We start from the raw sequence: 13,635 nt of genomic DNA, 5'->3' as shown, positions 1-13,635 counted from the left end.
ATGACTTATGCATGCAATACAAAATGCAACAAGTGCCTTTCAAGCTGTCTCATTTATGATAACACAAAAGTTGCTGATGGAATGAGAATTCCCAGGTAGCTATCAGAGAATTTTGCATATCATTTGTACTTCATACTGCATTAGCAACTCTCACATCATGTCTACAGCTTGAAAAAAACAATACAATGAATTACATCCCTCCAAGTTTTTATTCTGCCTTCACTGAGTAATCTCATCACTCATCTCAAATGATTTTTCATTCAGTGAAAAATGTTTTGTTCTTTTCTAAAGGAAGAGGAAACCTAACACTTCCCATGAATTACCCCAGTTTACTAAGATGCATAGTCAGCCATCAACAGAAGAAACATCTGGTGATCTTCGAAGTATGCAACCTGCACCAAAGTATTATATATCAGACTACTAAGCAAAATAGAGAAAACCAAAGCTAAGCTGCCATCTTATCCTTGATCTGTACAAGCTAAAGAAGAAGAAACAACCAGTGCCCCAAAGGTGAGACAGACACACTTATATAAATATATTTTAAGAGCAGAAGGTGACATCGGTGAGAAAAACACCCTTTCAGAGGGTTCCCCTACCTTTTACATCAAATCCCCTTACAGGGCAGCTTGCAGGAAGAGCTAACCTGCATGGCCAGAGCTTGTGTCACGCGACCTAAAGCAACCATGACCTTGAGTATTGGAAGGATAACATTTTCTTTGGATGAACTGTTCTCAGGTGGGATTTTTCTCCACTACACTAAAAGAACTCATTGCTCCTTCCTACAAAAATAAATAGTTTGTGGTTCTTTTTCTTCTCCCAAATACGTATTACCCATGTAACATATTTATTTTATCCAAGGGGGGCATAGCTCACGTGAAAGGGAAAAGCAAAAAACAAAGGAGAAAATATCTAATCTCCTGGTTACTGAAATACTTGGGGATCTGTTTTGCTGCTCTTAATCCAGCTGTGAAACACTGTGCTCAGGAAAAAAAAAAAAAAAAAAAAAAAGAAAAAAAAAAAAAAAAGCCATCCACCTCCCTAATCTACTCTCAGAAGAAGGTACCAGTCTGCATGCAGACACTTGGCATAAAGAGTTAAACTGAAACTCAGCACTGGTGCAGTGAAATCCTCCGATGAATGAGGTCTTGCTAGAGGAACATCTAGGAAAGCAGATTCCCCCTTGGAAGCCCAGGGAACTTAATATGCCAGCTCCTTCCCATGCAATTCAAAAACTAAATTGTACTAGGGTGGGACTTCAGTCCGTTAACGTGCTGGAGAATAGATCGTGTTAACTACAGCCCAGCACACCTACTCCTGCCGCAAGTCCAGCAYGCTTGCTTGAATTCCTGACAAAAGCCAATGAAAAAGACAAAAGTTTCATAAATATTTGCTTTTACTTTGTCACTCTGGCTAGAGCTGCATTAACACTTTATAGACTTGACATCACAGTTGGCAGCTTCCGTGGGTGAGGAATAGCTGTCACAAGAAAGTAAAGCAGACCTCATTTTCTCCCAGCATTTGTAAGCAGTCCATTGTAAATCTGCCTTTTTATTTTCTACTACCTCCAACCCTAGGCTCTGGTTTTTCTCCAGCACAAAACACCACTTTACCCAGGTTAAGACACTTACCCTGCAGCGCAACAGCTGCTCTAAATGCTTCCCTGCTGCAAAGCATGCTCCTGGCGCCTGGCTGCAAGCAGGCGCACACGGCATCTCCCTAACGCGGCAGGGAGAACTTGGAGCTCTGCTCTCACTTCTGCATCAGTTTGCCTCCAACACCATGCAGAAATCAAGGCTACACTAAGCTAGGGAGCCTGTAGGTATAGTATTACTATAATACCACAATGTTACTAAAACAACAGTTCTTTACCCATTATTTCACTAGTTTATTCCCTAGTTTACCCCACAGCAACTTAATCCAACAGTATCCTCACAATCTGGAGAGATTTATAGCTGCATGGGGTACCAGCTCATCAAGTGCTAACCCTGGCAGAGGCTTTGTGGGCATCGTGACAGGCAACAGGCACAACACATTGCCGGCACATCTGAATCCTGATGTGACACTGCTGCTCTGGTGCTGCCCTGAGCAAAGAACACTAAAAGCAGGCCTGAATGGCAGGGACAGCGCTTTGCAATTTGTAATTTTGCATCATTAGGCTCACAGACCCTCATTAGGCTGTCCAGTCTACACCCTTCGTGTCTCCTSTCCTCTATTAGTATCAGCAGCACTTCGTCAGATTCCTGAAATAGTCCTCACTAGCTCTTTGACTTTTTTAAAAATAGAATTTGCACAAAAATATTTAACTTTTTAATGCCCTTCAGAAATACGTTCTCTAAATTACATAGTGCATTAAATTTTCAGGGAACCTTGTGAAAACTTTTTTATCTTCTGACATCTCATGTCAAGTGACAGAAGGAAGGGATTTGGCAAAAGTACTTATGCAAGGTTTGTGAGCGAAAATTTGCATTCAAAAGAATATACTCCAAAAATCGCTCCTTTTGTTTTCCTTCTTAAAGATTGCCATGAAATTTCCAAGATACCTGAGGACCTGTGTGCTACCTCCAATCAAGTGGGCAGAACATCAGAGGCCTGACACATAAATTAGTTTAAAGTAAATGTTGAAAAATCACATTTCAAACCAGAAGAGGAAAAGGGGGGTAGGAATGGGGGGGGGGAATCACATACAAATCTTTCTAATCCAAAAAAAGCCACAAGCAAGAAGTCTGCATACAAAAAATGAAACAAGCAAGAAAACTAATCCTAATTGCTAATAGAATACAGGCAAAGAAAGATCGATCTAGCACATTTAATTGCCTTTCTACGAATGACAGTTTGAAGAAAGTAAACAAATCTCTATCACTGAGGAATTTTAAGAACATGTTAGACAACCATCTGTCACAGATAACCCAGGTCCTGCCTTCAGGCAAGGGGATGGACAACCTGACTTCTTGCTATCCCTTCCAGCCTTTTTTTTTCTGTGAAATCTGTGACATTTGGAGGCATATGTGTAGAGCCTCATCTTTCACAAATCTTTGGACTAGTAACAAGTATGAAAATTCAGCTGTTTTTAACTGGGTCATATATACAGCAAACTACATAGTATTTCAAAGAGTTCATCACCTTCAGATCAAAGGGTCAACTAAGCATCCTCCAGAGATGCAACAAGGATATRTAATAGAAAAGCAAATAAAATGAGGAAGTCCACGCTACAGCAAAAGTTCCCCTCAAAATGCATTTGCCTGGGATTTTCAGGGGATGAAGTACTAATGTATCATCAAGCACCAAACTACAGTTTGCCTGCCAGCAGCAGGAMGCCTATCCAAAACCAGCAGCAAGAGTTGCCCATCGCCTTGGATCAGGGCACCTTCTTCCAGTGCCCACACCAGTCTAGCATAGCTCGGGGTACACTAGAAGCTATTCAAATCCTAGTGGATCACATTTGAAACATGCAATAAAATGTATTGTCTTATATTATCTTACAGGAATCGGCATTAACAAATCAGAACCCAAACCACCAGGGAGCAAGAAAGTGAGCCTAATTTGAAATAATCACACACAAATATATTATAAAAAAGTTCAGCAAACCACACTGTTACATTAGTGTGCCTTTTGGAGATTTGAAAATTCCCATTCTCATTCAGTGTTTTCCATTGATATTCTTCTGAAAGTTTGACCGACCTGGACAATTGTTCGCTAMAGCTGCACTAGTTGAAAAGGGATTATTACAGGATACTAATGAAGCTTGATCCAGCCATAAGAGGTGGTGGTTTCTATTTCTGCATTTCACTGTGCAGTGTCCAGTCTACACCCTTTGTGTCTCCTCTCCTCTATTAGTATCAGCAGCACTTCGTCAGATTCCTGAAATAGTCCTCACTAGCTCTTTGATTTTTTTAAAAATAGAATTTGCACAAAAATATTTAACTTTTTAATGCCCTTCAGCATTAGTAGTACAATATATTTTTGGATCAGCAGTARGGAAAGGAAGGTTAATTTTCAACAGTCCAGGATGCTTATTAGCATCCCTCTTCTGTTGGGATTATGCTGCTTCCCAACCAGGTGGAGGGAATTCATACACATTAAGCTCCTGGGCAAACGAGTACATAAGAGGACAAGGCTACTTTGCAAGGTAGGGGTGAACAGGATGGAGAAAATGGAGCAAAGACAGAGGTACACACACAACTGCTATCAGGAATTTAACCTTGCACACCAGTTTTAAATTCTGGCTTAAATCAATTTTCTATGCTGACAGTTACTGTTAAATATTTCCTGAAGGATCTTTTTAAACTTCATCCCTTGAAAACACAGGAAGTTCTGGGTTGCACAACTACCTAGCTTATTCCAGCACATTGAAACAAAGAAAAACGTCTATTTCCAGTAGCATTATTTGATATATTTGAGCTGTGTCAAAGTTAAATATTAATGACCATACCGCTTTGAGTAGTCTAAAAACCTAGAGGGGATTGATTGTTTTGCACATTCAAAATAAAAGTAAACTTAAGAAAAAGCATGCCATGAGGAAATAGCTTTCTTTTTCTATTCACTGCATACGAATTCGGACAAAGACGACACACTTCAGTAGGATAAGAACAATTTTCCACCATTATGGAAACCTTAAACAATCACTGACTGCTTATACCATCATCTCTTCGGCTCCTACTAAATTGCAGTTATTTGTTCAAAACAAAAGATAAGGCCCATGATATAATAGAGCAATTTAAGCAGTGAAGAATACAACACCTGTAATTCAATTTCATGGCAGCTGGTTTCACAACATGTTTCTGTAACACTGTTATGATATAGGAAACTTCTCTCAGTGTTGCAGTTCTTCCTTAAGTAAGCCAGGCTCTCTAGAGAGAAGTGGGCTTTAAGTAGACAAATACTATAAGCAATAAGCAATTTGTGTCTCCATGCCAGTCCTTTCAGCTGTATCTCCAGTTAGTTGCCATTCTTACGAGGGCCTATATTTTAGCTTGTATTTCATATGGAGAGGCTTTTGTCAGAAATGGTAACAATAAATGTGACCCAAAATTTCTAACCCTGAGCTAGTTTCCAAACTGAGGAACACACAAAAGCTTTCCTCCCCATTCATCTTCACTACAACAGTCACCATATACAAAAAAGCTATAAATCCCAGACATATGATGGCTTCCCAAAAAGCCAAGAAAGGAGCAGAGTGGAAAAGGGAGATATCAGTAACAACAGCCAATGAAGAAAGTACAGAAAAATATTCTCTCAAGAGAAGAAATCTCGTATCAGCTCAAAACCGTGCAGCTGAACTGCATCCAACCGTGAATCTTTCTGATCCTACATGGTAAGTAATGAGGCCACTTGCTGCCTTGGTGGAGAGCTCTTTAGAGAACAAATTCATGGGGCTATGGAAACCAAGGTGTGAATACAGCAATGCTGATGTTCTCATTTATTCAGAACTGAGCAAAGACTGCCCTTCTCTACCCACTTGGGGAGTAATAAGCACCATACAGCACTGAGATCATTTTAGTACTGATAAAAAGCATTTAATACAAATAAGAATTCACAACACATTGTAGAGGAAAAAAGCCTCAGGGCTTGGACTTAGCATGAACAAGTAGGGGAACCATGTGCTTCACCCTAGGGTTCAAAGCTTGTTCAATGCAGTAGGCATCAACTCTTACCCAAGGCTGGCTCCATGGTATGTACAACTGAGGACAGGGTGCAAGGTTTCATCTCCATACATCTCAGAATCTGCTAACCACAAAAATAGGAAGTCAGAAAGACTTTGCATTGCCAATCCTTCTTCTGGACTCAGTGCAGAAAGACAGCCATGTCTAGTGCACATTTCATTATATCCTAAGGTAGAAGTCCAAGCGAAACGGGATGAATTACAGTTGGAGGTGCCTTTCCACTTCTGACAGCTACAGGGGGAATATAAAAACCTGACTAGGCAGCTTTCATTAAGATGAATTCTCCCTTTTTTTTTCCTGAAAACATTTCAGTGAATCTAAGCTTGCCTTGGATCTCTCCACATCTGAAATCTGCATGTATACGCAGGGATCCTACAAGATCCCATCATGATACACACTGCCTATGGTCGATTGGGACTGAAATACCATGCAAAAGAAACAGTGTTCAACCACATATGGCATAATAAAGGTTTAATTTCAAGTTTAACTTCTAAATATTGATGTAATAGAAGTCCTATAATTCCTGATGTTGTTTTTGGCAAGTAAATCTGTCTTGTAAACACACTGATTTAAAGAAAGTCACCATGCAGCCCATCATTACTGAGCACAGATATATCTGCATACCAAAACACTAGACTGGAAGAAGTCATTCCTGACTCTGGTAGAGAAAAGGGAGCAAAGCCACAGCTTCAGCAACTGATGCAGCGTAACACAAAATATAGCATTTACTATTTCACYTTTTAAGGACTCTCAATCATTCAGCTGGTTGTAATGTTAGTTTACTGCCCAGTCTGATGCTGATTAAAAATTCTTATCCCAATAGTGCCCCCCTCATCAAGCTCATACGGCATATTTGTRTTTTCCAGTGTCAATAGTTAACTGCATTCTCCCATCTTGTTCAGGTCAGGTCTTCCCCCATTAGAAGAAGGGATAAATGCTGTTATCTTACTTTTACACCAGCTGATTCAGATGAAAGGACAGGCTTGCAGGGGGAGAAACTCATGCACCCCAAAATTCTTTGTTTTTTAAAAGGACCACTCAGGGTTTGGTCCTTCTGTTGTCACACTGGCTTCTGTTGCCAGCATGAGATAAAACTCCCTCTAGAGCCCAGCTGAGCTCTGCCCACCTCCTTCTGCCAGGGCTGGCGAAGAGCGCATATCTCACAGTTAATTCAGTTCCATCAGTTCAGTACAACTACTGCCTTTGCTGATGGCGACACAGGCAAATTGTGCTCCCAAAGACACTAAGAGATGAGTGGGAGCTCCCCATGCTCCTGCTAAACAACTATGGATTTCAAATCATGAACTTGAATAGTTATTGTTTGCTTAAAGCAAGTATCACCCCAGTTTATAAATTGCAGAGGAGATTACTTATCCCACAAATGCAGATCTTAGTGCTATCACTGTCCTTGACTAAATCATAACAAATCTCTTTTTAAGAGGTGAAAGCAAAACAACGCAGTCTACTGAGATGGGTAATATCAGGGCAGAGATTGTTTTAGCCTGTGAGTTTGCACAGGATCTACCTCAGCAGGCCTCCAGCCTGTCTGCATAAAGTCAGCACTTCTCTGACTACAACAACAACTGATAAAATGGACAAAAAAAAAAGAGTAGGAAAGTCTTAGCACATCCATTTTACAGATGGGGAATTGGGGACCAGGGAAGTCAGAACACCTGCCCAGGGCTTTCCTGTAAGTGCATGGTGGATGTCCGCCTTGAGATCTGCTGTACCTGGCTCACAAGGATATCTTCCTTCTCCAAAGTAATTTCCCATTTCTATTTTCTTATATACTATGAAAAATGACTTGAAAATCAACTCTAAATTTTCACACTGAAAGAAGTCTCAGGCAACATCTGTTTTGGGTTCCAGTTCTGGTAATTTCCTCCACTCACTGCCARAGTTCACAGAATAGAGAATTGTATATCCACTCACTTGTTAACTTTTGCAAAACACTTTACTATTTTGAACCACATWTGGCAAGAGAAAATGTGCCATGATTCAGGCAGGGCCCATATTACGTATTCAAATTCATTAGCTCTATCAGCCTTCTCAGTCTCTTATGTTTGATTAAGTCTCATCTCCAAAAAACYGATTAAATCTAGTCAGCCTTTTTAAATTATTATTCCTCATTGGTCCAGTAGTGCTAAATATATCTGAGACAGCAATCTAGTTTTAAATAAATGTTCAGCAAGGTAGTAAWCTCTGATAGATTCACCAGAAGCAGCAAGAGCAATGCAAGTCACGTACATTAATAYTTGCACCAGCAACACATGGGCCACRCAGGAGACCCACGAACAGCACAAGCCAAGCACTAGAACAACATGGGAGTGTTTCAACAAATTYTGTTCTGGACTCCCAGATGTCTGTAAGACAAGGCCTAAAGGCTGAAGAAGGCCTCAAGAAAGAAGGCACACCAGATATATAGCCATTAGTGACGAGATACAAAGTCTACCATTTAGGGGCTACTGCTCTAGCAGCAACCAAAATTTACTATATGTACATATCAGTTTAAGATGGATTACTTGTGACTGTGCCTCTCTGGGGGAAAAGTATATATATACATATAAATATATACATATAAATATATATGTAGCAGTTTTTTAAATTTATTTCTTCAAAAAGCATGCAAGAAACAAGTTGTCTTGTTACCACAAAAAAAATTATTCCCTCCACAATACCTAGCATGGCAGTGGAAGGAAGCTCATTCCACCACTGCTGACAATGCAGTTTATGGATAAGAGAGTGACAGTTTGACATTACTTAAGGACCTCAGACCCTGAATTTTACACTSGTTTCCAGCTTTCCACTGGTCAAATTAAGAGTGACTTCGCAGCAAAGCAAGCTACCGATACAAAGAGCGCTCTTTTCCAAAGGTAGACCCAAACTCCACTTTTCTCGTTTGACCTATTTGTAATACAAATATGCACAAAAGTATGCTCAAAGATTCCCCCCACACACACCTCCACCACCACCACAAGGTTAATGTTCCTCAGCAGCTGGGGAGTCTTTTGAAAAAATTATTAGCAGGTCACAGGAGATTGCTCTGTACTGCTCAGCTGAGCTTTCTGTCTTCCAAAGGTAAACAGCCTTTTCAGCCTTAGCAGTAACACGACGCAGGCAATCACCAGTCATGTTGGATTGCCATCAAAGCACTGACGTTTAGTAAATTAAAAGCCCTATGCCATCAGCCATGCTCAGGGCCTGTTTCAAACCTGGGGATGTTCCATTACATTTTTCAAAGAAGCTTCATCTTTTCAACCTGGAAAGTTGCAAGCAATTGCATTCAGCAAGTAAATAACAGAAAACTCATGCATGCTGGAGAATAAGAATGAGAAGCCTAGAAAGCATCAAATGAAAACAAGAATCTAGTGATGATAATAGAGAGAAACTCAAAACAGACATACAGGATAACCTGCTGTGCTCAGAAACGCTGCAATCCAGAACAGCACTTAACTCATTTATAAATAAGACTTATATTACCTACCACATGTAATTCCAGGGGCTGCAGCAGCAGTAGGAACTTTTTCACCCTGAAAAACAGGTTTCTGTACAGGAGTCTGTACGGCCAAATTCTGTGCAAGCAGTAGTGTTTCATCTTACATCCACAGTCTTTCCTCTGAAGACAGAGGGCATAGCCAAGTTCTGAGGTTGGAAAGTCTGTCTCAAATTTGGAGATAAACACCAGAACTATATCCAAAATTGGATATAGTACTTGCAAAACTCCCCAACCTAACACGCTTGAGGCTCCAAAGTTTTGGAGTTCAAGACTTAAAGATGCTCTAGGGTCCCAGCCCAGGGATCGGAAAGCCACCAGTTCACACCACTTACAACAGACCTCTCATACATGGAAACATWCAGGCAACACAGCAATGTCAGAACATCTGCAAAGTATGAATTTCTCTTTCACGCTGGAAATGCCTGAAGAAAAGCAAATTTGCTTACAGAACACTAACAGGCATGTTTAAAACATACTTCTCTTAAAATTGAGTCTTCTGCTGCAAAAGCTTCAGAGATCAATTTTCACAGTCTAGCAAACTAATAAAGATACAAAAGACTCTCTCAGCCTTTATGAGAGATCTTCTGGATAAGTTTAATTATTTAYTCAAGGACTGACAAGCTCAGCACGTTCCAACACTCCATGGGGTTAGACTTTTTGCCTGAACATCAGCAATGATTTTTTTATTTTTTTTTTTGGTCAAGATAAGCACCACAGCACTCTACTCAAACATCACAGTCCACCTCCAGAAACATGCCGTTTGGATTTAATCCAAATTTAACCAATTTAACTATTCCACATGACAAAGGCATAAGAGGTGATTCCTTTCCTTGAGTAAATCTGTTGATCCAATTTATTGTACTGGTTTTCCTGTGAATGGCACACAAACCAAACACTTTGCATCGTAGCTAAGCTGAGCCTTGAATGACAACCGGACAGCCAAACGTTATTTCTGCTACCCTCTATAGAAGAAAAAAGCGCAGCTACAAGATCATAAGAACTTTCCTAAATAAAGCGTAGTGATTGTTTCTGGCAACACGACTTAAAAATAAGCAATAAATAAAAAAACCACCCACCCCACTGTTTGCCCTCTTTGGCACACCTGACATACAGTAATAGGAGCCATATGAAATGTCAACGTCAAATAGATCCATGATCTTCAAATTTCAGTGTGACATTACAAGTTTCAGTCAAACCAGGCACAAACAAGCCAATCGCGTCCTCTCCACCAYCTCCTGCCGTCAAGGCGCTTACGGCAACGCGTGTTGACCGGTCCACGACAGGTAAGTGCAAASCCCAGGCTTGAGTTCTTTGTTATAGATGTGCTGCTTAGTTTATTAGCCTGTAATTTGTTTATTCTCCTTTYCTAAACTGCAACTCAAAAGGGACTGTCAAGACAGAAAATCCAATTTAAATAGATTCCCTAAATACACTTACCCGAGCGCAGGTCCAGCGGTTATTTGCGGATGGCAGCTGGCACCTGCGGCGTTCAGCRAGGCACTTGCCGCCGCTGATGGAGGAGGACAGCTGGCCGGGCTGGCACAACGTGTCCCCTTTGATTGATAAAGTGCTCCAAGTGCCACAGGCTGTCAGGAACGGTCTGCGCTTCCCCCGAGCGGGAGCGCAGAGCAAAGCGCCCGCGCGAGGCCGGGCTGCGCCGAGAGCGGCGTCCCCCCRCGTGCACCCTCTTCCTTCCCAAAGGGTCCCAGGGCCCTTTTAACGGGAAAGGGGCGTAGGACACGGCAGCGCAAAACTACCGAGAGCACCACTGTCTTTTGCATTAAAAAATCAGCCATTTTTATRGACAAACGAGTCATAAAACATTTTCTTCAGGCTATTTAATTCATCAGCTAGCTGGACAGCAAATATGCTAGGATGTTAATTTAACAGAATTATTCCCCTCTCAATAAGGTAAACGTTAGATGAAGATCATTAGGCAGCCTGGCAACCTTGTCAYCTTCCTTCTGCCAGAGGAGCCCACAACGCAGAGTAGCTGCTAGAGAGGCTCCGGCAATCTGAGGAGCTAGTCTCCTCTGAGCAGAGACTTCTGCTTTCGTGTTTCCTGCATTTTCAGAGCAAGTTTGGGTTTGTATTTTAACCTACAATTTATTTTTTTTTTAAATCTCTTAGAATACTGAAGCTATGATTTTAGAAGTGAGGCATCCACCTGAAAATCCCTCAAAATATTGGCAGCCTTATGCCTAAACGCTAAATGTATGTCACATCACAGCCAGGAACCCTATTTTTGGTCATATAAACTCCACAGCACATCATCAAGTAAAATAACTATCACAAAATCTGTTACTGGTTTTCCCCCCAGGAAATGCAATTACTTATAAGTCAGTCTTGACCTTACAAATAAACTAAGAGAGGCAGGATGGAGTTTAAGAAATGGGCTAGAGTTTCAGCAGTCATGTGTGACTGAAAGGCACATTCCTCCTTGAAAAACCAATGAGATCCTACAACTACTTCAGATGTTCACTTTGAAAATTTCGCTATCTGAAAAAATGACACATGGCAAACAAAAGCCTAAGGAGAACAGACACTCCAAAATAAGGCACCTCGAGCCTCTTGTTACCAGGCATGTGGACTCTGAAAATCAGCTAAATTAAAAAATAGAAAAAGAAAAAAAAAGTCATCCAAGTTGTTTTTAATAAAAGAACCATCTGAACAGCTGTATTTTGTTTTTTCCAGAAACTACTAAACAAAGCTGAATTGTTAATGAAGTTGTGATAATATCATAGTGTAATGTTGGTACTTTGCTTGCCTCAGTAACAGTAAGGCTATAGTTTTTGACACCACCACCACCACCACCCCGCCAGACTCCCAAGTAGAAAGGATGGTACTTCAACTGAGTTGGGATTTCATTTCTTATGTCTCAGTTCCTTATTTCTAGATGTTCCCTTTTTAAAATTTACTAAATTCCTAGGGCAGGGATTGCCATTTACTGGACATTCATACAGCACCTAGCACAGCAGCACCTGCAGTACAAATACAAAATAACAGCTTAGTCTCATAAACCATTTTCCTTATATCTAGCAAATTGCTATCCACCTATCTATAGTGACCACAAGAAAATACTCAAAAATTACTAGGAACTCCAGTCCATCTACTGAAGAGAGAAAATACATGCACACGCACACACACATATACACACACACACACACATATATATGTGTGTATATGTTTAGGATATCCAGTTAGCGTGTGGGGAAGGGGTCAAAGAATAGGCATAAAGTTACTCAGTTTTCTTGCCTTTTTTTTTGTAGTTATTCAATCTACACAGGTTCTCAGCTCCCTGTCATCAGTGTCAAAGTGCTTTCTAAATGCACATAAAACAACATGACTAACATCTGGATTGCTATTCATCTATATTCTTCCTTGACATTAAGAATTCTTCTATCTAATGTTACAGAATTGAAGCCAATATAGTTCCCTTGTGTTTACTTATCTTCATGAAGAAGCTATTGAAGCTTCTCAACACTCTCATCCCTCTGGGTCCCAAACAGGCTGACATGCATCTCTTGCCTTTCTATTCCATTTTCATTCAATTGGGCCTGCATTATGTTGTTATTGTTTCACTTCTGAGCCCATGACTGTTCAAAGCCTGCTTCTTCCATGTGGATAGCACTTTTTTAGAAAAGATAATAAAATTTATTCAGCAGCTCTTAAAAGTCTCCTCACATCGAACAGCATGTGGGGAAAATAGTCTTTCAAAGCTTTGAAGCTATATTCCAAAACATCTGTTCATGTTTCAAGGAGTTTATAGCCCAGTTCCCAGAGCTCATATCAATAGGTTGAAGACTCTTTCAGAGCTCCAATATAGCCGTTTTCAAACATCTCCCATCAAACACACAGGCTTGTGTTTAAACACAAAATGTAATACTTCTTCCACTCTGCATGTTTCCATGGCTTTGTGTTTAGTTCTTCTGGTCGTTTTCCCCAAAGAACCTATAATGAATTTTCAGTAACAGACATTTGGATTTCTTCAGTATTAAAGATTTTAGTTCAGAAGTTGATGACCAATTTGCATATCAGACAACAAATCAGAAGCATGTAACTGGAAATATTAGTCATCAATATAATCACTCTAATATTCCTGATTAACCACTAGTTGTAAAGATGGAAACTTCATAAGGCATACAAGAATATTCCAGATATTCAAAACCATGTAAGAAGAGCTGGATTTGAACAATTCCACAAGGTTCATCAAATACTGGACAGTGACCAGTACTGAATGACTTGAGACAAATATAACATGAATAGACATGACAAATATAACACACCAAGAATATAGTGATAACTTCCCAGAACAGTATCCATTGGGGGCCCTAGGAGTTCCTGAGACAGTGCAGATTCTCTGTGTTTACAAGCCATCAATGGATTTTACCAAATCCATGTTCTGAATTCATGTAAACTTTCAACAATCAGATTATCCTCTACAAAGGCTTCCACAAACAGGTACTGTGTGAAGAATAA

At 40.3% G+C, this 13,635-nt stretch overlaps 1 protein-coding gene across 6 annotated transcripts in view; it reads right to left on the bottom strand.

Moving 5' to 3' along the window:
• The window catches only part of SGCD (sarcoglycan delta), a 359,722-nt gene that overhangs the window by 270,272 nt on the left and 75,815 nt on the right, over positions 1-13,635 (bottom strand). The window contains exon 1 of one of the 6 annotated variants that reach the window (XM_085317946.1): positions 5,652-5,708. The exons of the other annotated variants lie outside the window; for them this stretch is intronic. The gene's annotated coding sequence lies outside the window, so the exon portion shown is untranslated. Of the gene's footprint in view, positions 1-5,651; positions 5,709-13,635 lie in introns of those variants that run through there. 6 annotated transcript variants of the gene reach the window in all.

This window comes from Rhea americana, unplaced genomic scaffold, assembly GCF_003343005.1.
Source record: "Rhea americana isolate MKP2758 unplaced genomic scaffold, rheAme1 scaffold_51, whole genome shotgun sequence".
NCBI classification, from domain to species: Eukaryota; Metazoa; Chordata; class Aves; order Rheiformes; family Rheidae; genus Rhea; species Rhea americana.
Note: the sequence above shows the minus strand (reverse complement) of the source record. Positions and strands in the feature narration are given on the sequence as shown.